This window comes from Oryctolagus cuniculus, chromosome 14 (assembly GCF_964237555.1).
Source record: "Oryctolagus cuniculus chromosome 14, mOryCun1.1, whole genome shotgun sequence".
NCBI classification, from domain to species: domain Eukaryota; kingdom Metazoa; phylum Chordata; class Mammalia; order Lagomorpha; family Leporidae; genus Oryctolagus; species Oryctolagus cuniculus.
In genome coordinates this window covers 75,403,986-75,428,480 of record NC_091445.1, presented here as the reverse complement: position 1 = coordinate 75,428,480, position 24,495 = coordinate 75,403,986, and the positions used below count along the sequence as shown (strand labels likewise).

General features: G+C 44.5%; 1 protein-coding gene across 6 annotated transcripts in view; it reads right to left on the bottom strand.

Moving 5' to 3' along the window:
* Positions 1-24,495, bottom strand: part of SNX18 (sorting nexin 18) — a 303,319-nt gene that overhangs the window by 176,536 nt on the left and 102,288 nt on the right. Inside the window, exon 3 of one of the 6 annotated variants that reach the window (XM_070056707.1) lies at positions 128-5,804. The exons of the other annotated variants lie outside the window; for them this stretch is intronic. The gene's annotated coding sequence lies outside the window, so the exon portion shown is untranslated. Of the gene's footprint in view, positions 1-127; positions 5,805-24,495 lie in introns of those variants that run through there. 6 annotated transcript variants of the gene reach the window in all.

Here is a 24,495-nt window from a genome sequence, read left to right as displayed (position 1 = left end):
GAGGGGATGGGGAATGAACTTTTACAAGTAGAACAAGGAAGTGAGTATGGTTAATATTTCAACACTGTTTATTTTTATGTGGAGAAGACTAAAAAGGAAGCATAGTTACTCTTTGACCAGATTTGGAGCTGGGGTTAGGGGACACAATTCAAATCCTCATAGACTCCAATAAGAAAGTTGTTGGGAATGTGCATTGCTTGTGTCTCCTTTAAGTTCTTTCTAATCTGGGTACCAGAAAAGATTGTGTGGCTGCTTTTTGGATGATGGCCACCGTGGTTTGTGCAAAGGGTCATGTTTATTCTTCCCCTTCCCGGCTTTTTCTGAGGCTTCCTTGCTAACGTGTGACCCCTTTTGGAGCAAGTGTACACGTATAAGGCTTTATGGCATGAATTTCCATAAAGTCCTATTTTATAGCAATGGTGTATGTTTCCTTTTTCTTCCCCTCCTATTTGTAATTTATGTTATCTTGTATATGGGGTGGGTCTCTGTATCCTTTGGACATATCCTTTGTGGAATAACATGGCCTACTGATGTTTCAATAGATAAATAAGCTCTTAATTCATCCATTATATTTACGTAAGTACAACATTTTCAAGGAAAAGCAGAGGAAGCTTACATGCTAATAATAAATGCTTTTTGCAATAAATCACCTCAAATCTTTTTTGGAAAGAAACAGAGTCTACAAAAGCCTACATAAATTGAGAAAAAAACAAGATGTGTCACAAAACATTTTTCAAAAACCCAACAGTAACTAGGCAAATCAATGCTTAAATTAGCACAAACTGGTAAAAATAAGCATTCCTAAATTGATTTTTCCATATATTTGTCTGCAGGCAGACAAAACGTAGGAGGAACTGGATTGTGGCCAGGCCTAAAGCGCTTTTCTGAGCTCTATCAACTTCTATTAATGGGCAGTGACGCCATTCTGGCTCTGAGCCAGGCGCCCAGTGCACTTCGATTTGTTCTACAGACTGGCTGAAGGCAGGAACTGCATCAGAAATGTGGCACCACGAACAGTACAGATGGAAGCAAAGCAACTCCAAAGAGAACTTACTTCTGGTGACACCAGCACAGTGCTAGGCCTCTGTCCTGGTGGCCCTCTTGGTGGCTTGCCTTTTGGTCAGCAGACTGGACACCACGTAGTGACAGCTCCTGGAGCCTCCCCTAAGCCTGCAGGTCAAAACCCTCCCTGTGCTGTTAACAGCTAAACTGGAAATTAACCCAAACAACATGGGAGCCATTTGCTCTATTTCATTTAGTTAATGTGGTAGACTCACAAATGCATTTTTAAAGATATATTGGCTTTTTCTGAACTCTCTGCTTTACAGATTGTTCCAAATCATACTGGGTAGATTGTCCTAGCTTTGATTCCAAAGTTTCAGTCTAAAGGAAATCCATCAAGTGCTCAAAGTGCTCCTAAGGGTAGCAAAGGTATCAAGGCTCCCAAGCACCATCACGGCATCACCTATGGGTGCTCTGATAATTTTGCCCAAGTGAGCATGAGCAACAGAGGACAAGAAGAAGGGAGGGAGAGAGGATGATTACACTCTGGATCACATGAAAACTTCTTATTCAGGGAAATCTTAAAGACAATAGATTAAATGGACTTTTGGATCCCTAAGTCCACAAGGACTTTTAGATGCAGAATAACATATACCTCCAGTAGCTCATGGAACCACACACATACACACAGGAAAACTAACAAAATGCAAATAAAATTTGAACTTTAGTTAATGATAGTATATCGATATTGGTTCATTAAGGGCCAGCATTGTGTCACAGAAGGTTAAGCTGCCATCTGTGATGCTGACATCCCATATCCAAAGGCTGGTTCAAGTCCGGGCTGCTCCCCTTCCAATCCAGCTCCCTGCTAATGTGCCTTGGAGAGGCAGTGGAAGATGATGCAATGTTTGAATCACTGCCCCTCATGTGGGAGACCTGGACAGAGTGCCTGGCTCTTGGTTTTTTTCTTGACCCAGTTCCAACAAATGCATCCAGTTTTGAGGAGTGAACTAGCAGATGGAAGATATTTCTCTGTGTGTGTGTGTGTGTGTGTGTCTTTTCCCCCTCTCTGTTACTCTTACTTTCAAATAAATCTTTAAAAATCTAATGGTTTATTAAATATTCATGAAGTACCATACTGATGCCAAATATTAATAATAGGGGAAAGTGGGCATGGAGTAGAGAAGAACTCTCTGTATCATCTTTTTCATAATTCCTTCTATCTAACACTGTTCCAAAATAGAGACTTCTAAAGAGTATATATAATTTCAACAGACTTACTTGCTATAAAATAATCTAGGAAGTAAGGCAGGATATTGGTAGAGATAATAATAGAGGAAACAAGATGGATCATGACTTAGTAATCGCTGGAACTGGGTTATGGATACATTATAGTGGTCCTTCAATTTTCATATGTGTTTGAAATTCTCTGTAATGAAAAGCTCAAAATTATACATCCTTATTAAATCGAAGACTAAGAAGATATACATATATGAAATGTGTGTTGTAAAAAGCATTTTTACATGTGTATATACAATTATATATGTATAAACCAATTTATATATGCATGTATAAACATAAGTCATTTTTATGGATACATATAAAATGGTTCTCACAAGAGACATACCTTTATTAGCAATCAGCAGGAACTCTAGTCCAGGCAATATTTTTTCACCGAATGAGTATATTCATGCTTTGCAGCTGAAGTGTAGCACGTTTTATTGGTGCTAAGAGTAGACTTCTTGTTTCCTAGGCCCAGTCAGTACGTATTGACATGTGTCAAAGCAGCTGTGTTGCTGCCTTTCCTGTCAATGTGATGCATTACATTAGGACAAGCCCCTCCACCCCTACCATCCTCTATCTCAATGCCAGATATTACCTCTCCAGAGGAGTCACAGCCAGTGCAGCCAACACTGTTGAAGAACTTTCTCTCTGTGTGAGGTTAAGGCAGGCAGCTCAAGTCTGATGCAGGGAAAAGCACTTGAGTGAACTGGGACTGATGAGCTCTTTGCACTTTACCCTCCACACCTCGTCCAGGAAAAGGGCCATAAACCATAGCCATTGGCAAGAGAGTGCCTATCATTCTTTTCCTTTCTCTTCTTAACATTCATTTATTTACTCAAAAGGCAGAATTACAGATAGAGAGGAAGAGAGAGAAAGACAGGTATTCCAGCCACCTATTCATTCCCCAAATGACTTCAATGACCAGGGCTGGGCCAGGCTGAAGCCAGGAACTGGGAGCTTCTAACATTCTTTTCTTAAGAGTACCCCTCTTCCACTTGCATCCTCTTCCTCCTACATGCCTCTTAAGCCAGAAGTACCATCCATTCAGACTCCGAAAAAACCTTCATTCATCCTTGACTTCTAGATGCCAGTCAGTCTCCAAGTTCTGCAGATGTTACCTTCTTCACTTCTCTCAAACCTACTCTTTTCTGTCCATCATTGTTGGTGAAGGTTCAAGTCTTCATTTCTCATCACCTGGACAGTTCAAGCGGTTTCCTAGGAAGCCTCCTCCTGTTTGTAGCCCTGGCGGCCCACTTTAATACTCCTGTGAAGATGAGTGACTTCGTCCACGGATGCTGCTATAACTAGATACATGAGGCTGGACAATTTACAAATTATAGAAATGTTTTCCTCGTGGTTCTGGAGGCTGGGAAGTACAAGAGGAAGGTGCCCAGGGACTCAGCGCCTGGAAAGGGCTGCCCTCTGCTTCCAAGCTGGTGCCTTGTTGCTGCATCCTCTAGAGAGGACAGAGGCTGTGTCCTTGTGCATAGGAGGAATGGAAGGTTGTGCTCTTGTGTGTAGAGTGGGAGCAGGAGACAGCTCTCTGAAGCCCCCAGTCTAGGGGCATTAATTCGTTTTGTGAGGGCAAAGCTCTCATGGCCTAATCACTCTGCAAGAGTCCCACCTCTTAATACTACCATCACCTTGGGAGTTAAGTCCCAACACATGACCTTTGGAGGGGCACATGGAACATCCCACTCCCTCCGGGGGACCCCATGGGCTTCAGGATGAAGACTGTACTTCTTAGGTTGGTGCATTCATATACAGGATTATCTACAACTGGGTCTTTGCCTACTTCTTCCTTTCATGCTCTCTTCCTCCATCAAGGTCAACTGCTTATAGTTCACAGAACATTCCAGGCTGTATCATATCTGTTTGCCTTTTCTCTGTGGTTCCCTCAACATGGAATCCTGTCTTTCCCCATGGGTGAACAATCACATCTCTCAAGACTGAGTCCAGCCGGCGCCGCGGCTCACTAGGCTAATCCTCTGCCTTACGGCGCAGGCACACCGGGTTCTAGTCCCGGTTGGGGCACTGGATTCTGTCCCGGTTGCCCCTCTTCCAGTCCAGCTCTCTGCTGTGGCCAGGGAGTGCAGTGGAGGATGGCCCAGGTCCTTGTGCCCTGCACCCCATGGGAGACCAGGAGAAGCACCTGGCTCCTGCCTTCGGATCAACATGGTGCACCAGCCACAGTGCGCCGGCCGCGGCGGCCATTGGAGGGTGAACCAACGGCAAAGGAAGACCTTTCTCTCTGTCTCTCTCACTGTCCACTCTGCCTGTCAAAAAAAAAAAAAAAAAAAAAAAAAAAGACTGAGTCCAAGCATTATCCCATCAAGACTGTCCTGATCAGGACACTGTATGTGTGTGTTGCGGGGGGACCTCCAGTACACTTTGCCCTCAGAGAATTCTGTGCTCAGACAAAAGGGGCTGTGGAGCCCAAATGATAAGGGTTCCCTCTCGAATTTGCCCAAAGCGGTTGTATGTGCTAGCTGCAGCTCTCCTCCCCTGGTGGAACCTACACTTCTTCCTCAGTATCTCAACGGTTCCCTACATGCACCAACAGCTGGTAGTTCAGAGGACAGAAATGAGAACGGGATTTGAATTCACAGCTCAGTAAGGACAACACCATCTCTCTCCTGTCCTGTGACTGTTGTACCTTCTGTAGTACCTAGCACCTAATAAAAGCATTTGTTTATCCAGTAATCATTTACTAGAGCACTATCTCATGAAATGTTTGAATTTATTTATGTAAGAGTTTGCAAGCAGGCCACGTGTTAGGACACTGGAATCTCACATCAGTCAGAGCAGGATCTGGCTGGCTGAGTGAGGCTGGTTCATCTCCAGCTGATGACTAATTGCTCTTGAGACCCCTGTTAGACACATCCTCAGGAAGAGGCACAGGCCACTTACACAGCTTCCAAGTGCCGGTTCCTGCTCGCTTGCAGAAAGGCAGTATGGTTGGGAGGGCTCACAACAGGAGGCCTGTTGCAAACAAGCTGTGGTTTCCCCCTGTGTTTGGATTTCGGTTCAGTGATGGCACTTCTTCTTGCATGTGTGAGAGCCAAACAACACATTCTGGGTGGAGAGCACAGTGGTGGAAAGCCTCGTGTTGGACACATGGAAAGGCGGCCTTATCCTAGAACTGGCTAAACACGTATCTTGGCTCATGAACGAGGGTGGCAGGCGACCAAAGCTTGGGATTGCTCTCTCTGCATTTTCTGCTGGGATTGCACTTTGAGGGAGGCCTCCATTTCTGTGTAGTCTGTTGTGTTTGGCAATTCTTTCTACTTAGTGCTGGTTGAGTGCTTGTTAACTTGTGAATTCTTCAGAAGAAAGCAGGATAGCAAAATGATTTCAAGCTTCTCCTCCTTGCACGTAACTTAGGGTGGTGGAGAACAGTGAGTTGGGGACACAGACATGAGCTAGACACGTTTTCAGACCACAGGTAAGAGGCAATCTGGGCTCTTGTCTGTTTCACTTCCAACATTGTGTTCACCAATGGTGGTATTTTGGTCTATCTTTAAAAAACAAAAAAAAATATTTATTTGAAAGGCTGTTACGGGGGGGGGGGGGGAAGGGAGAGGGAGAGGGAGAGGCAGAGGGAGAGGGAGGGAGGGAGGTAGGGAGGGAGGTAGGGAGGGAGGGAGGTAGGGAGGGAGGGAGAGAGAGAGAGAGAGAGAGAGATCGATCTTCCATCTGCTGGTTTACTCCCCAGGTGGCTGCAATGGTAGGGCTGGCCCAGGCTGAAACCAGGAACCTGGAATTCCATTTGGGTCTCCCATGTGGGTGGCAGGGGCCCAAGCACTTGGGCCATCATTTGCTGCCTTCCTAGCTGTCTTAGCAGGGAGCTTGATCCAGAGTGGAGCATCCAGGACCAGCAATCCAATATGGGATACCAGCCTCACAAGTAGCTGTTTAACCCACTGTGCCACAACATTGGCCCCTCTCTCATATTTCTTAATTTGGCATATTCTTTCTTTTAGTACCAAATCCAGTAAATGTTCTTTAGGTGGAAAGAAAAAAGTGCTAGTGAATGCCAGAAAACAGTTTCCCAGCCAGCCAGCCAAACCACAAATATCCAAAAATGTGATTTCAATTTTTAATAACATAATGAGCTGATGAATATCAAACAGAAATACAAAGGGAAGGAAAAATTTGATTCATTCTGAGCATCTATCAAAAGAATTCTCAATTTCAGAAAACTTGAAGAAGACAGATGAAGAGAAACAGCTAATAAGTAATGGAATTCAGTGCCTAGTGTTGACAAAATCAAGATGTTAGTGATCAATGAACTCTAAACTTGCGTATAGATAGCTCTGAGTCCTCTGAAATCCACTCACCTTCAATGTCTGCATGTTCCTCATCTGTAAAAGGGAATCAAGAAGCCTCTATTATAAACCAAAAAACTAAAGATGGCAAAATGTGAAGACATTGGTGTGTGACCTGTGTTTTCCAAGTGTCAACTCTTGGAACTTAAGTGTCAATGGGGGAGGCCAGTAGACTGACTCAATCCCACAAGTTAGTCTCTGATCCTTGAACTGGGGGCAGAAGCAAAAGAATCCATAACTATTCAAATCACATGGCCAGCATTGTGGCACAGAGGGTTAAGCTGCTGCCTGCAATGCTTGCATCCCATATGGGCACTGGTTCCAATCCTGGCTGCTCTACTTCTTGATCCAGCTCCCTGCTAATGCTCCTGGGAAAGCAGCAGAAGATGGCCCAAGTACCTGGGCCACTGCACCCATGTAGGACACCCAGATGAAGCTCTTGGCTCCTAGCTTTGACCAGGCCCAGCCCCAGCTGTTGCTTCTGTTTGGGGAGTGAACCAGCAGTTGGAAGATCTCTGTCTCTCCTCTCTCTCTCTCTCTCTCTCTTTTTCTGTAACTCTTGATTTATTCATTTTGAAAGGCAGAAAGATAGAGAAAGGTAAGTAGAGATAAAGAGAAAGATCTTCTATCTACTGATTCACTCCCTAAATGGTTGCAATGGCCAGGACAAGGTTGGGCTGAAGCCAGGAGTCCAGAACTCTATGTGAGTGGCAGGGGCTACTTGGGCCTTCTTCCACTGCTTCTCCAGGTGCTTTAGTAGGGAACTGGGTCAGAAGCAGAGCAGCCAGGACTTGGATCCATGCTCCAACATGAGATGAAGGCATCAGAGATGGTAGCTCAAACCGGGGCATCATAATGCTGGTCTCAGGATCCTTCATTAGACTATGAACTTCAGAGCCAACTCTGGTGGCTGCAGTATGAATTAAAAACACAGACAAATGTTTTGTTTCTTTGTATCTGAAGAGCTCAGATCACTGTAGTCATTCTTCTCTATGATTATATAATTCTCATCATGTTTTAATATTTGCAGATAGAATACACTATTCCCCCAGAGTATATCAGCTCATAATTTTATAAACAGAGAAACTACATGTAGACTAGTGTTTCCCAAACCTAAGTATGCACACAAATTGTTAAAATACAGATTCTCTTTTTCTGTTACTCTGGGGAAGGGCGTGAAAGCCTGCCTTTCTAACAAGCTCCACAAAACAACAGTGGCTTGAACCTGATGTAATTTAATTCAGTCCATCAAAAGATAAGCTAGAGATTTGGGATCCAGGGCTGAATGGGGTTCTGCCTTCTCATCAGGAATCCAGATTTTTCTTTAGTCTTTACTATCCTGGGTGTGGTTTACAACTTCAAGGTCTTCTTTAGTCCCCTGATGGCTTTTACCAAGCTAGCACCCAATTTATCTTGTATTCAGCTGAGAGGAGGCGTGTCAAGGACAAGTAAGTGCACAGTTGGGTCAGGCTCATTTAAGGACTTTTTCAACGAGACTGTTCAACAGCTTGCACTTGTCTCATTGGTCAAAACTTAGTCATCTCTATACAGGAAGGCATGAAGATGTGACTTTCCAGTTGAGGGTACATCATTGATTGCACCAAACAGAGGTCCCCTGAGTAAGTGAGAAGGGGTGAATGGATAGCAGGCAGACATCAGCAACCTCTACCATGAGTCAAATGAGATGGTCATGGATCCCCTATCAGTCATCCGTGGGTTTAACCCCTTGACTGTGACATATTTCCAAAGAGAAGACAGTCACACTGCTAAGATACACTAGCTGTCTTGGTGGCAAGTTCTGTCTTACAGGTTTTCTGATTCCCTTGTTTTAATGAAGGAGGAGAGGGGGTCCAGTTTTTCATATCCTTGCTGCTTTCTCTTTGGAGTAACATTAATTTTCAATGCTTGCTTTCGTTCAAGTTTTATTTGCATCCCTGGGTTCTCAGATGCCAAGAAAACACTGCTACTGTGACATCAGCCAAGATCTCAGCTCTAGGATGTTGGCAGGGCCTCCAGCTCATTGTCCCCGAGGTTATGGCTTATAAATAAGAACATGAATCCAAAGGGGATGTGCTATTTTCCCTGCTCAGTGCCAGTCAGTTCATTCTTTGAGTAGCAGGGGAATCACCCAAGGTGAAAAAAACAACCACGGCCCATTGATTTCAGCCCAAGCAAACACATTCTTTTCCTGGATCTTTGCCCAGGATTTCCAGGGAGCAGGCAGCGGCCAAGAAGCAATATAGATTCCGGAAAAGAAGTCTTCTTCAGAGCTGAGAAGGATGGTGCCAGTCTGTGGCTCAGAGGTGATAAGAGAATGCAGGCAGAGGCTCCCTGAGTCATAAGAGATGCGGGAAAGTGCTGATCAGAAACAACAGGGGCAGGAGCTGTGGCGCAGCAGGTTAAGCTGCCACTTGGGATGTCCCCATCCTGTAGCAGAGTACATGGGTTTGAGTCCTGCCTCCTCTTCCTATCTAGCTTTCTGCTAATTTGTATCATGTGAGGCAGCAAGCGATGGCTCAAGTATTTGGGTTCCTGCCACCTACATTGGAGACTCACATGGAGTTTCTGGCTCCTGGCTTCAGCCTGGCCTAGCCCTGACTTGCGCAGGCATTTAGGAAGTAAACTAGAGGATAGAAGATATCTATCTCCCTCCCTCTCTCTCCATCTGTCACTCTGCCTTTCAAATAACTAAATAAATTTAAAAATAAAAACAAAAATAAAACTTTGCATGGCAAAAGGAGAGAATGAGTTCCTATAAGCCTATCTGAGAAGGACACTAATCCCATCTAGGAGGGTGCTTTCTCGATGCCCTAATCACCTCCCCAAAGGCTCTGTCTCCTAACATCCCTACAGAGGGGTGAAATTTCATCATATGGACTTCGGGAGAACACAAACATTGCATGGCAATTGTCAGCAGGATACTGCCAAGGGAGCACCCTTTCCTTCAGCCTCCGGAAGTGCCTCCCCCCTCCCCTTGGTCCTTTCCCCACAGAGCCTGGGCACAGCTCACTTTGGCACACTGCCCAGTTCCATTTTGCCAAGGAACAAGACCTCACACAGCCCCACTGGCCTCATCACTAAGCTCCAAGAGACCTCAGACCCCTTCTCCTGTGAGAATGACTAAACATAAGTTATTCGAGCCCACTTGAGCCCTTGGTTCTTAGACACAGAGCCTGACTGCTGTATTTTGGTTAAGTTACTAAATATCTCTGATTCTCAGTACTCCCATGTCAAAATAGAGATTAGGAATTATTCTTACCTTCTACAGTTGCTTTGGGGGTCAAGAAAAATGAGACCATGCTGTATATTTGACTATAACTGACGCATAAAAATATTATATCAATATTAGATATTAATATTTTGACAAGTGCTGGAACTGACACTGGCTTTGCCAAGTTCATCCATGCACTGTGCATCTACCATATGGCAGCTATTGTGATCAGTCACAAATCAAGGACTGCCACATTATACAAACTATAGATGTATACGGTTTCTAGTATATTTGTTTTCTGAAGGTTTTCCTTAAATAGTAAAGTTCTTCAAAAAAAAACCTATAATTTTTAACTTCATTTTATTAGATTCCTGGTTTTAAAATTTTATTTCCTTGGTTATAGAAGCATCTGGTGACCAACCCACCATTGCTTCTGAGAGCAAATTTTCACTGTCTGCCCCTCAGTAACTTAGTTAAGAAATTCATGGTAGTATTTTTGAGTTTTTATTTCTAATGAAATTTTTTCAAAATTTAGAAATGCTTTTTCTCCACAGTTCTATTCCCTTTAATTTACATAAATACTGCCCCAAGTGAAACAGATAGAATAAATTTAAAAGGTAAAAAGATATTTAAAAGAGATCCTATGTCTGAGCAGAATATCTGATCAGCTGTGCCCAGGGATCCTTGGAGGGGCTGGACAGTGTCAGGCCTCAGGCCCTGGAAGGCTGGGTTATCTCAGTTTCATAGCCAGGCCCTGAGAGATGTGGGCAAATTCAAATCCCAGCTCCTGCCACTCCTCCTGGGTAACCTCAGGCAAATTGCAGACCCAACTACATAGGCTTCTATTTTCATTATCTTTAACAGTGGAGTAATAAAAATTCCTACCTTACAGATGGTTATGAGACTAAAATGCAGTGATACATGTAAGACATTAGTAAGTGTCCAGTAAACATTAGCTGCCAGTGCTATATTTACCCATGAGTCACTCTTTTAGAGATAGTCCTCTAAAAGGAAAATTCTTGCTCAGACTTTTAAATTTCATATGCTACCATTCAGTTGCTCAAGCTGCATTTCAATATGAGGGATAATATGCTACCCATCTTATGACTGCGACAACCCAAGATCCAAGAGTGTTCCTCTAAGTTCATAAAGCTTATAGGGGTCAGAAAAATAGCACAAACGTGGGCCATCTGATTTCAATTCCATGGTCTTTGTTGTTGTTAAAGTTTCATATACATATTCATGGACCATGAAATAAAATATCTCATCCTTATAAAAAGCATACACTTTTCAGAAAGAACCAATCTGGATATGCACTCTACCAGGATAAAATTTTTAAATCACCCAAGTCAACCTCCTTCTTGAAGAAAGCTTCATGGAGAGCTGGAACATCAGTGGATACTTTTAGATTCCCAAAAGAGCATAAGGAGGCTGCCTCCTGCAGAGAAATGAGCAATCACACCAGGCACAGGAATCACAAAGCCAGCTTTCTTCACAGATGTTGAAGTAGGAGAAAACTCTGCCCTTCTCCCATCTATCCATTTGGAAACTGGGTGAAGACTTGGGGAAGCTGGAGAGCAGCCCAGAGTTTCCTGCTAGCCCCTGAGAGCCAGCCCCTGTCCTCTGGCTTGGGCTTGCTGCTGTGGCAAGCGCTGTGGCAGAGAAGCGGTTCTTTATTCAGGGTAGCCAAGATGTAGAATCAGCCAAGGTGTGCATGAACCGATGAATGGATAAAGAGGACGTGGCATATACGCACAATGGAATATTACTCAGCCATAAAGTAGAATGTCATGCTGTCTTTTGTAGGAAAAATGGATGGAACTGAAGGGCATTCAGTTAAGTGAAATTAGCTAAGCAAACAAAAAAAAGACAAATATTGTATGCTTTCCCTCATAATGTACAGCTAAAAAAAGCTCAATCTGAACATGCACTAGCAATTACTAGAGCTGGGAGGGATAAGGGGAGACAGAGGGAGGTTCAATAACAGGTGCTAAATCAGAGTTAGAAGGAATATGCTCCTAGTGCTACACAGCATAATGGTGTGACTATAATTCACAATAAACTCTTATATATTTATGAGCAAATAAAAGAACTCCAATGCTCTGACCATTAAGTAATGGCCAAGGGGGAGAAATGTTAATCACCCTGATCTGATCAGTACATATTGCACACATAAAAAATTATGTTTGAAAAGTAAATTAAAAAAATTAATCCTCAGGAGACAAAAAAAAAAATAAAAAGACTCTGTAGACTATGGAGATCCTGCAGAGGAGCAGCCCCATCCTGGGCATTTCTCGCTTCACATAACTGGGTAGAGTGCAGGTCCATGGTCATGGAAGGCATGGCTAAAACACTGTTTTGATCCAGTTTGACTTTTATAAAAAACTACCAGGCAACTTCTTGTGCATCTCCTCAATTATCATTTTTGTTGAAACTTGTTACCTACTGTGTGCTATTTTTATTATATTTTCATCTTCCCTTTATCCATTCTGGGACCCTGCATCTAGCCCTCCTCACTCTCCCTCCACTCTGTTCCTTAATTCTGGTATCTATGATATTAGGTAATTTCCTCAAATTAAATTAATGCTAATAAAATGTCTGAAAATCTACTCTGCTGGCCCCCAGGGGCATTTGGTTAAAATGGATTCTGATATCAACACATTCAAAATAGACAAAAGATTGACAGACAGTATTCCATTTATGATTCATTCAAAATTATGAGAGATTGCTCTCAGATATTTGAAAGTGGTTCTGCCTTTGTGTTCTTTTCCAGGCTCGAAAGTCTCAAAAATTTCCTCTCAATTCTCACTCAGTTCAGCATTTCTCCAGTGATTCTTTTCCTTACATACTCTACTCTTATCTTGGTAATTTCTAGACGGGACAAATGTTCATTTCTCAGAACTACACATTTGCTGATCCACACTGAATTCCATTTGCTTTTGTCGGTCAGTAGCTTTGACTAAGTTGTGTAAGCAGCTTCAGCTTTTCACTAATATCTCTCACATTCTGTATTTAAGGAGAAAAAATGTATTTGAAGACGCATGTGTAGATGAGATAGTGGTTAAGAAAGAACACAAGGCGCTGGCGTTGTGGTGCAGCAGGTGAACTGCTGCCTACACACTGGCATCCCGCAGGAGCACTGGTTCGAGTCCTGGCTTGCCGCACTTCCAATCCAGCTCCCTGCTGGGAAAGCAACTGAAGATGGCCCAAATACTTGGGCCACTGCCACCCACATGGGAGACTCAGACGAAGCTCATGGCTTCTGGCTTCAACCTGGCTCAGTCTCAGCCATTGTGGCCATTGGAGGGAGTGATCAAGCAGAAGAAAGATTCTCTCTCTCTCTCTCTGTCACTCTGCCTTCCAAAAAAAAAAAAAAAAAAAAAAAAAAACAAACAAAAAAAAAAACAACTTGTTCAATGAAATGTTCCCTAACAATAAAGGAATATACTCATAAATACAAAACAATAATATTTTAAAGGAATAAAATTATTTTCTTTATAAGGTACAGACAAGGAGATAGAAGGGTAGAAACATAATTGATGGATTAACATAGCTTACTTAAGGCTACCTTTTAAATGCAGGGATTAATGCAGGGAGAACTTCACCACTATGCCAACTGAAACTGGAAGATTTGGCTGTTACCTCTCTAATCATAATTCCTGGAAAGGTCAAATAAACAGCTAACTTTCAGCGTGATGACTGGGAGCTTTAGCATTTTGATATTTAGCCTGGTCTCCTGAGGCTCAGTGCAGGAGAGGAGTCTGAAACAATAGCCTCCTGCAACTTTAACAATTTCTCTAAGCTATATACACTATGATATACCCACTTTTAGGTAGGGAAACTGAGGCAAAGAGGTGTCACACAGTGTGCCCAAAGTCTGTCAGCAACTGACTGTCAGAGCTTGGGTTCATACAGGATCAAAGCCCAGGTCCTCAACCACTCAAACACAAAATAATCAAATAGATGCTGTAGGTGGATCCAATGAGCATGGGGTTCCTGGAATCTACCTGCTGGTGGGTTCTGTGTTCAACCCAAACAAAACCAGGTGATCTCTTGGTTCTAAATGTACCCAACCCTCCAACTCTACTCTTCTATAAAGTAGAAACTGAAGCTCAGAGGTATCAATTGCCTTGCCCAAGGTCAGGCAGCTAGCCAGGGTAGGTGAGCTGCTACTGTAGTTATTGAATTATTTACTATCTTATCACAGCACCTCAGGTCAGGATCTCAGTATGTCTGGGGAACTGAGTGCAGGTCTTGAATTCCATGTACAACTTCTGTGCAGTCACCACCCCGTTTGGGATGCAAAACACAGCTTCTCAATCCTTCACTCTCCACTTGTAACTTTGGGCAGGATTTTTGCTGCTCTAGGGCAAAGGACCAAGTCACTTGGAGCATTTGCTAAACTATGCAAATTCTGTCTGCCCTTAGATTCAAGTTCAGCAGGTCTGGCATGGGGACCAGAAATCTTGTCTTTTTCTCCAGCAAACTAAGTGATTCTGATTGAAGAAAGACCTTGCCCTGTATTTGGAAAAAATATTTCTTATCTGCCTGCGGCTTGGCTGCATAGAAAGAATTTGCAAGTTTTCTTTCCAAAGGATCCACAACAAATCCCCTGAAATCTCCCTGGCCTGGAGCTCCTCTCTGGTGGTCAGAGCCCACAGATCCCCATGTGTGGCTCAGCCTCTTTCTGGATGGTTTGCCTAGGCTCCTTGGGAAGGCCACATCACATCCTGCACTCAGCTTCACCCTGCCAGCACGTATGCTGGGAAGCAGGTGCAGTTTGCATCCAGCCTTGCAAGATGTGCAGACAAGCTGGGACTCAGTTCACAAGGCCCAGTTTGCATCCCCCGCTGGTGCCAACAGCTCCCTGTGGGGAATGCAAACCACCCAGATTCCTTCAGAAGCAGCCAGTTATCTGCTAGACTTCCTTCATTTTCCAAGGCTGTGCTGGCATCTCTGCCAAGGACATGTTTTGGCTGGATCCATTGGCCAGACCTCTGCACACCTCTGGGAAGTTATGCTAAGAAGAGGTAGAAGGAGAGTCCAGGTTCTTTCTGGAGCTCAGAAAGGAGCACCTGGGACTTGAACTGGTGCCCATATGGGATGCTTACACTGCAGGCAGCGGTTTTACCTGCTACACCACAGCACCGGCCCCTAAAATCCCTCCTCTTGACTTCCAGAGGATCCTTCTTCTAATGGTGACTGACACCTGCTCATGATGTCATCTCAGCTTCTTCTAAAGAAGTGAAGGAGTGTCCTTTTCAGATCACATCTGCCTTGGCACCCAAATACAGGCTTATCCATATAGAGGCACTCAAGAAAAGGTGCATGAAAAATAGCACTGCATGGAGGAGAATTAACACAGTCGTGTAGATTATAACATCCATCCATCCATCTCTTTGCAACTCAGTGTCCCTGGCCCTGGGAGTATAATCACACCTATTTGTAAATCAAGGCCCATGTTCTCCTCCTGCAGCTGTTTCTCTAACACATAGACACATGAGGTGGTGATGACATGGCACTGACAGCCACAAGCCAGTCACCCTTCAAACCTGGAGAGAAGAGAAGCTGGGGTTTCCAACTTGACCACCAGGGAGAAGGGTGGTGCCATTCAGGGAGAAGGGAAACACAGGAGGGAAGATAATAGCTAAGCGGGCTTGATAATGACATTTCTGCCACTTTCCTAGATCTGGGTCATTACGGATGACGTCTTGGGCCTCACCTTTTGACTCAGAGTGGATTCCTTTCCCTCATCTTCCTGGCATGTGGCTTAGCTAACATTTAACTACAAGAGGAAAAGCACAACATCTCAGCTTTATGTTCCAAGTGAGTACCCACAGTGAAACATAAAGGCAGAGGGACGTCAAGGGCAAGACACAGACGCACGCTGTTAGCACAGCGCCCATGTCATTTGTCTTGAAGTATGTGTTGGGGCCTAATAAGCACCGGCTGTATTGTTACAGCTGGCGAAGGACTTAATAGAATCTTGTCACAATGATAATTATGCTGTCGGTGTGGGTCATGGAAATCTGCTGTAAGTCACCAGGAGCTCAGAGGTTGAAAAGTCTGCCAGCAGCTGGTGGGCATTTTAGATAGGGGTTCTCATGAGGCCTTCACTACCTTCTACTGAAGTCAGGGACATTCCTTAGAGAGGAATCTAGCCCCACAAAGGAGTCCGCTTGGGAAGTGTTTTTGGTGAATACAGTCCCAAAGTCAGGCACACAGCTTGGCAGGGGAAGCCTGGGTTGGTTCTAGCCACCACTGGCCCCCTGGGTACTCCCTTCTCACTTTATACAATGCAGCCACCAGAGAGGCACCCCTGGCCTCAGATAACCACCACAGTCTGGGATGGCCCAGATCACAGGATGGCCCAGACTTAGGAATCTATTTTTTGAGATTAGAGAATCTGTTGTAATAAGGAACAGTATGAAGACTACTTAATACTAGCACTTTGGGGCAATAAGCAAGTATTTTTTAGGTAGCAAGTAAAATCCAATAAAATTCTTTTAAGGTAGGAGTTGGGTACATTATGTTGAAATCCCTTAAATCATACACATATAGGCAAATAACCTCAATTATTTATTAAAATGGAAATTTTTTCTTGTCTCATGAGAAGGAAAAATCCTAAATATTAAAGAAAACTAACTGTATTTTATTTTAAATCAGTCTCCAACACCATTGCAATATGCAATATCATATATTAAATAAATGAACAAATGAGAGAACATGTCTACATTAGTGACAATCCTGGATGGAACCTAATTCATGGCCTCAGGAAAGAGTGGAAATAGGGAAGCTAAATACCATCTGACCATGCAAAAGCTACATTTCCTACTAATGGGAAGAGTAGGCTTTTATTTTTTATTCCATTCCAATTTTCATGTGATAGATTAAAATCTTAATTGGCCTGTTTTCCACCTAGGGGGAAAAGACCTTCATTTTTTAATGTTTATCTCTTTTATTTATTTTCATCTACTTGAAAGGCAGAGCCACACACAGAGAGAGATAGAGATTGAGATAGAGATGGGGCGGTGGGGGGAGTGGTGGTGCAGAAGAGAGATATCTCAACTGGCTTAACCAAACGGCCACAACAGCTGGCTTGGCTGGGCCAGGCCAAGGCTAGGAGCCAGGAACTCTGTCCAGGTCTCCCTCTGGGTGGCAGAGGCCTAAGCACTTGAGCCATCATCTGCTGCCTCCTGGAATGCATTAGCAAGAAGCTGGATAGGAAAGGAAGGAGCTGGGACTTAAAACAGCGTTCAGATATGGTTTGCAGTTGTCCCCAACTGCAGCTTACTTAACCCACCGCACAACAACGGCCTCCCCAAGACCTTCATCTTTAAAATCAGCATCTATATGTGAATTTGTGTTTATGAGCATGGTATACCAGCAGATCCCATCAGAGGGATACAAATATAATTTTCTTTCCTTAGCATCCCAAACCACTCTGAAATGGAAATTGCTGTTTGATGACAGAAAAGAGGGATTTAATAAATACTTGTATATGAATGAATCCATTTTTAAATAGCTATTGGCAAGTATTAAGAACCAACTGTCTGTTGGGCCACCTTTCAAGCTTTAGGACCCAATGTGTGAAGCACAGTAAAGACAGTCTCTCTTCTAAGCTAACATGTTCAAGCTTAAGCCTCTTACTATTTACCCAGAAACAAGAAAACTCAATCTCTCCTTGTAACTTGCTGAATCACCCACAGACGGTTTGCAGTAGCATTTCTCATCCTTAGCACATTTGGACTGGATAGTTCTTTGTCAGCAATGCTGTCCTGTACACTGGAGGATGCTTAATAGCACCACTGCCCTATACCCATTAGTAGCACACCTCCCAACAGCCCTCCTCTACTGTGGCAAATGAAAAATGTCCAAGCCAGACACTGCCAAAGTGCTCCTGTTTGTCTTTCATACCCAAATTCAATCAGACACAAAAACCCAGCTGACAATGAAAACCTACTACACCTGCTGTTGTAAGGTGACAAAGGCTTTGCTCAAGGGAGTTGTGATTCTCCCATTGGTCTGATATGGGCTAGGTAGGCAGCTAGGTAGATCTGTGGAACTGGAAGTACTTGTAAGCCACAAGTCCCCACACACGTGTAACACTAGCCTTGTGCTTGTCAATCAAAGTACCCCCTTTCCAGGGATGCATCTGTTTTATCATTCGGGATCTGAGGGAAGATGCCATGGAAATATGGATATAAAGCTCCATGTGGGATTTTTTGGAGGTAACTGCATTCTGTAGGGGCAAACCCCTTCCCTCCACTTAATAAAAGGAGGTGCTGGGAGGTGCTCTCTTTCCCTTCCACCAGAGATCACGATTGGAGGAGGTTTTGGGGATGCACTCTTTATTTCCCCTCCTCTGCCCCTTTTCTCCTTCTGGGCTCACTTCCAGTTCATGGCTGGTATTTCTCTGTGTGGGGCAACCCCTGCTCATGTGTGCCTGTGTGTGTGTGTTCACTTTTTCATATTTTGAGTAAAATTTACTTTATATATATGCCAGCATTAAGGATTTCTCTCTTGGGGCTAGCGTCGTGACATAGCAGGTTAGAATACAATAAAAGTGAGGGGTTGCCACTTCTAGATTAATTTATAAGAAGGCTATGACTTCTGTCTTGCTCAGTCTCACTCTTTTTGTGAGAGCCCTCTGTCTGGGGGAAGCCACATGCCATGCATGTTGTGAACTACTTAGGGAGAAGCCCACATGGGAAGAAACGGATAGCTCCGTCCAAGCTCCAGCAGGGACTCCAGACTCCCCAACAGATATGGGAGTGATCTTAAAAGGAAATTTGCCACCAGCTGAGCCTGGAGATGATAATAGCTCCAGCTGATTCCTTGATGGCTGTCTTGGGTAAGATTTTGGAGCAAAATCACTCAGCAAAGCCTGACCCACGGAAGCTGTGAGATAGTGTTTGTTGTTTTAAGCCACTTAGTTCTGGGACTGTTGGTTATCCACAACCCCCCTCTCCACACACCCACTCATGAACACATACAGGATGGGGACTATTTCACCCAACACCACAGCCTGAGAATAGGGAAGACATGGCCCCAAAGGAATTCTGCAACTCAAAGGCATATTTATGCTATCATCCAGTTTAAGCTTTTTTGGCTGAATATACAAGGTTCAAAATAAAAGGCCGGCGCCGTGGCTTGCTAGGCTAATCCTCCGCCTTGCGGCGCCGGCACATCAGGTTCTAGTCCGCCGGATTCTGTCCTGGTTGCCCCTCTTCCAGGCCAGCTCTCTGCTGTGGCCAGGGAGTGCAGTGGAGGATGGCCCAAGTGCTTGGGCCCTGCACCCCATGGGAGACCAGGAGAAGTACCTGGCTCCTGCCTTTGGATCAGCGCAGTGCGCCGGCCTCAGCGTGCTGGCCGTGGCGGCCATTGGAGGGTGAACCAACAGCAAAGGAAGACCTTTCTCTCTGTCTCTTTCTCTGTCCACTCTGCCTGTTAAAAAAAAAAAAAAAAAAAAAAAAAAAAAAAGGAAAGCACTCTTCTGACATCCTAACCATGATGGCTGGAGAATGCCAACTTTGCTGTGAGTGCACCAGGAGTATATTATACTGACTGAGCTTACAAGATACTTTATAGAGCTACATATTATAAGGAGAAAGGAACAGGAAGACAGTGTTGATGCTGTTTTATCCTTCATTTATCTTCTGAGCACACACACACACACACACACACACACCACTCAGACCCAGCTTAAGTGGAACATCTCTATGGCTTTAGAGCTATCTGCTCTTGGTGTTTAATTTCCATTATTATATAAACCCTGAAGAACTCCCTGTTGACAAGGACAGCTTATTTCCCCGCCCCCATGAAACAACACACTGAAGAGCCTAAGAAAAAGCTGAAATATGCATGGATCCTTGGCCACAGCAATGTGAATTTGCAGTTCAGTCTTGAAATATTGGCACTGAAGTCTTTTTTTTTTTTTTTTTTTTTTTGACAGGCAGAGTTAGTGAGAGAGAGAGAGAGAGAAAGGTCTTCCTTTTTCCGTTGGTTCACCCCCCAAGTGGCTGCTATGACTGGTGTGTTGCGGCCGGCGCACTGCGCCAATCTGAAGCCAGGAGCCAGGTGCAGGGCCCAAGGACCTGGGCCATCCTCCATTGCACTCCTGGGCCATAGCAGAGAGCTGGACTGGAAGAGGAGCAACCGGGACAGAATCTGGTGCCCCGACTGGGACTAGAACCCACGGTGCCAGCGCCACAGGCGGAGGATTAACCTAGCGAGCCGTGGCGCTGGCCAAAATATTGGCACTGAAGTCTTGATTAAATTTTTTCTTCCAACATGTCCTGAAGTACTAAAACAAACTGCATGTGGGCTCTGAATTGCTTCAGGTGACCCAGGACTTGCTTTATGGAGGACTGAATTCTCCCTGGTTTGTTCACTTCTGTATCTCCATTTACCATGCATGGCTTGTGGTAAAAACATTTGGAAAAATAAAACACTTGTCATGTATTTGGTCACTAGAAAGACTGGAAGTTCAATTAAGCATGAAGGAGACTCTAGCTCCCTAACCATAACCCACTGAAGTTCAGGTTTCCCAAACTACCCATGATGAAAAGTCACAAAGTAGAAAGAACGACAAAACAACGTCAATACCAAGAGAGCTCATCATGAGTACTGTGACTTAGCACCAGGGAGAACATATTTTTTGTAGCTGCTGAGTAGGGTGGTTTTTGATTGATACCATACTGCATGGAGTTCACGGGTTAATTATTTTTGGAGTAGGTTGAGCTAGTGAGATACTGAGTATGACACTGAAGGACTCAGTCAATATGTGCTTTCAGATTAACAGCCATTCAACCGGGCTATTGGACATCTGTGATCTCTCCATATACACTGGGCTCTTTACTAACCTCAATTCTTCATAATGAACTCGGGGGCACACTTTTAAAGGTCTGATTACTCATAACTGAGGTTGAAAAAATCTGTTTTGTTTTTATGCCTGAGAGTTACTAAGAGTTCTGAATGCTGAAGGCACACAGAAGAAGGTTGTATCTAATGAGATCCCCGAAGAACCAGAGCTCTGAGGATTCCACCGAGGTTCACATTGGGAAGATCATTATTTGTCTTCCCTTACTTGCCCCTGCGCTGAAGGTTTCAAAAGCTAAATATATATATATATATATATATATACATCCTGAATTTGTATTCACCTGTGTTTCTCTAGACAGTCAGAATCACGCTAATGGCACAGGACAGAATAAATCCAGCTCTAATGAATGCATTCCATGCATTTTGGGGAAATCAAGCTCCTTCAAAACTGCCCCAAGTGTTTGAGGGAGCACCGAGGTGTATGAACTGAGCATGGGAATGGAGCTGAGTTGTCTATGGGTAGAATGCACGATTCCCTCCTGTAAGCTCTTGCAGCTGCAGTGTGGCATCTGCCAGCTCCCTCTCTCCTGCTTTGTGAAATGCTGGCTCCTAACGCTGCATCCAGGCCCGCCTGGCCGGCTTTGTGACTCCTGCTGTGTTCCAGGGCACACTGGCCTCTGTAGCCTGTGCTCTGGTAATGCTTTTCCCCATGGGCACCGACACTGGGCCATGCTGCCTGCTGCAGCCACGCTCTTATGGACGGGGAGGAAACGGCTCCTGGCTCTTTCAGTTTTACTGTTTCATATCCCCAGTGGGGGCATTCAGGAGGAAGAGCAAAGTCCACAATCTCTAAGTGAGCTCTTTCTTGACGCTGGCTTCCCGTCACTGAATCATTGTGTTAAGGACTTTTGTGCAATCCGGGTGAGTCTTGTCAGCCCATTGCCCATCAGACACGTCTGCTAACTTTGGGTACTTAGTGGGGGCCCTGGAATTTAGATGCCCCTCAGTTCTCACAACTGGAGATAATCACTTCAGATGGGAATCCAGGGAGACCAAGCCCACAATGCAGAACATAAATTCCTGTGTATCGGGGGTATAAAAAGCAATTTTCTTGTGTTTATGGGCACTGTTGATATTAATAACAGAAAATCTAAGAAATGATTAGCATTGACTATGGGATATAAGCAAGCTAATTAAGTATTTTATATGCATTCTCCTCTTCTTCAAATATGACCTAACTTTGAAGTATTCTAGTTTGCAATGAAAAAATAAACTCTAAAAAAATCAAATCTCCACTTAGAAGTTGCAGTATATTTATCATGTCACCTAATTTCTCACAGCCTGTTTCTTCTTAGGCAAAATGAGGATAATACAGTCATTACTTCACTGGATTGCTTACTAGGCATAAATGAACTAATGAACGTAAATAGAGCAAAATACCTGCCACAGGAAAAAGCACCCAGCTGGGCTTTCAGCCACTGTGCGTATGACTGTGTATATATTCACACAGCAAGATTTCTTTATGTGATATCACAGATGTTCCAAAGCATTTTCATAGCCCCACTAGACAGTGGTCAAAGCTTTTTTGAAAAGGCAGGTTGCTATTTTAGAAAAATGGCCTCAAATCTTAATTGAGTGGCATTTCTAATTTTTCCTCGTTACTATGTAAACAGCACAGAATTCTCACAAATAAATAGCATCGCTCTGTATAAACATGTCCCTGGCTTTCTCTGCAGCCGAGGACAGCTCCTCTTGAACTCTTTGGAGGATACCCTGGCTCGCCCCAGAATCAACCCATGCTGAGTTTACTATTCAGACCCGATTATTACCAGGCAGTTGGAGGGGTCAAATTCCCACAGCCAATTTTCTATAAAAATCCCAAGTAATTGAAATGGGAGGAAGGTACTCAGTAAAAGTCAGGGGGAATAATTGAGCACAGTCGCCAGCTCCAGCCTCTGAGGCATCGCATTCAGGGCGTTTTATGAGAGGGCTCACTAAGCCACTCTTGTCTCCAGAGCATCCTGGCTTCAGCCCACCCAGCTCATCAGGAACAAGGGATGTGGCGGAACAGGCAGCCATGGAGACTATTATTATTAACCCTTCTCTGATACCTGAGCCATCCTGTGAGTGCCCTTTTTCCCTGAATGTGAACAGTGCTGTGGTTGTACTTGATCTCTTTCAAAAGGTCCCTGTTGAGAAACATCAGGACTGGTTGCACTGGTCACCAGACAGGGGTGCAGTGTCTGCTCCCTGGCTCTGCAGATCCCTGCAAGGAGTACGCCCATCTGCGAGGGATAAACAGTTGCTGTTTTAGAAAATCAGCCTCAAATCTCAATGACGCATGACATTTTGCATTTTTTTTCCCCTGCTACAGTGTCACTAGAACAAAACTCTCCCAAATAAGTGCTCGCTGTCTCTTGCTAGGACTAATCAGGATTTGAGGACACAGGTGGCAGAAAGTGAACTCAAATTAGATTCAGTAAAAAGGGAATTTGTTGAGTCCTGAAGCTGGTTAATTACTCAGAGGATTAAATGAATCTCTAGGTTAGAATGAAGCTCTTGGGGTGAAACAGGTAGAAATCACTGACCCAGGTCAGAGTCTCTGCTTCTCAGGGCCCCTAAAGTCCCAGGGGGCAGAAGTACCCCACCACCACCCCCAGAAAATGGAGGTTGGGAGAAATAATGAGGTGGGCAGTTAGATCCAAATGAGAACTTCTGGAAGTTCTGTGGGATACTCCAATTACCTCCTACTCACTGAGACTATCTGAAGAGTTTAAGGTGATGTAAATCCTTAGGCCAACTGTTAACAGACTGACTGACACCCTACTCACCCACTCACCTGTGGGGAGCAACTCGGACTAGACTAAGTTACTGGAATTAAGACTTATTCTATGCATCTGCTCTCCCACAATATGGCGCTGGGAGAGGAGGAAACAACTTTTACACAGCTGCCTCCAGTTCGACCAGTAACCTGCAGGAGCTGATCCTGCTCCTGACTGGAGGAGAGCAGCGTACTCGGCGTGTGGGTAGCAGAGTTGGGATTGGTGGAAGAGGACTATAAAGGAGGAGAGAGACAACATGCACCAGGAACATCCGGATAACATCTGAGCAGCCCCTGAGAGAGCCGGCCGGCGGTGTGCCGCTCCCCCGCGGAAGTGGGGAAAGTGGCAGGGGGAACCGCCCCTCCACGGAGGTGGAGGGGTCGGCAGCCAACCCGGGAAGGACCAGGAGGAGCAAACCTGGGAAGGGCCGAGCAGACGAAAAAACAGCACAGGGTCCTGTGTCGTTCCTCCGTGAAGAGGGGGAGCGACACTCACCCAATTCAGTTTTTGAAGCCCTAACCTTAGTTCAGAAATAGGGTCTTCCAGGAGTTTCAGATTAAAGGGACAGGGCCAACCAGCACTGTGGCACAGCAGGTAAAGCTGCCACTTGGGACCCTGGCATCCCATACGGCTGCTGGTTCATGTCTCAGCTGCTCCACTTCCTATCCAGCTGCCTGCTAATGGCCTGGAAAAAGCAGTGGTAGATGGCCCAAGTGCTTGAGCCCCTGCCACCTACATAGGAGACTCGGAATAAAGCACCTGTCCTGGCTTCGGCCTGGCCCAGCCCTAGCCATTGAGGCTACTTGAGAAGTAAACCAGTGGATGGAAGATCTCTCTGTGCCTCTCTCTCTCTCTCTCTCTGTAATTCTGACTTCCAAATAAATCTTAAAAAAAAAAAAAAAAGTTAAATTCAGGAACAAAAAAGGTGAGCTCTAATCCAATATGACTTGTGTCCTTCTAAGACACACAAAAGGAAAGACCCATGTGAGGACACAGTAAGAAGCCAGCCAGAGAGCCAAGAGAG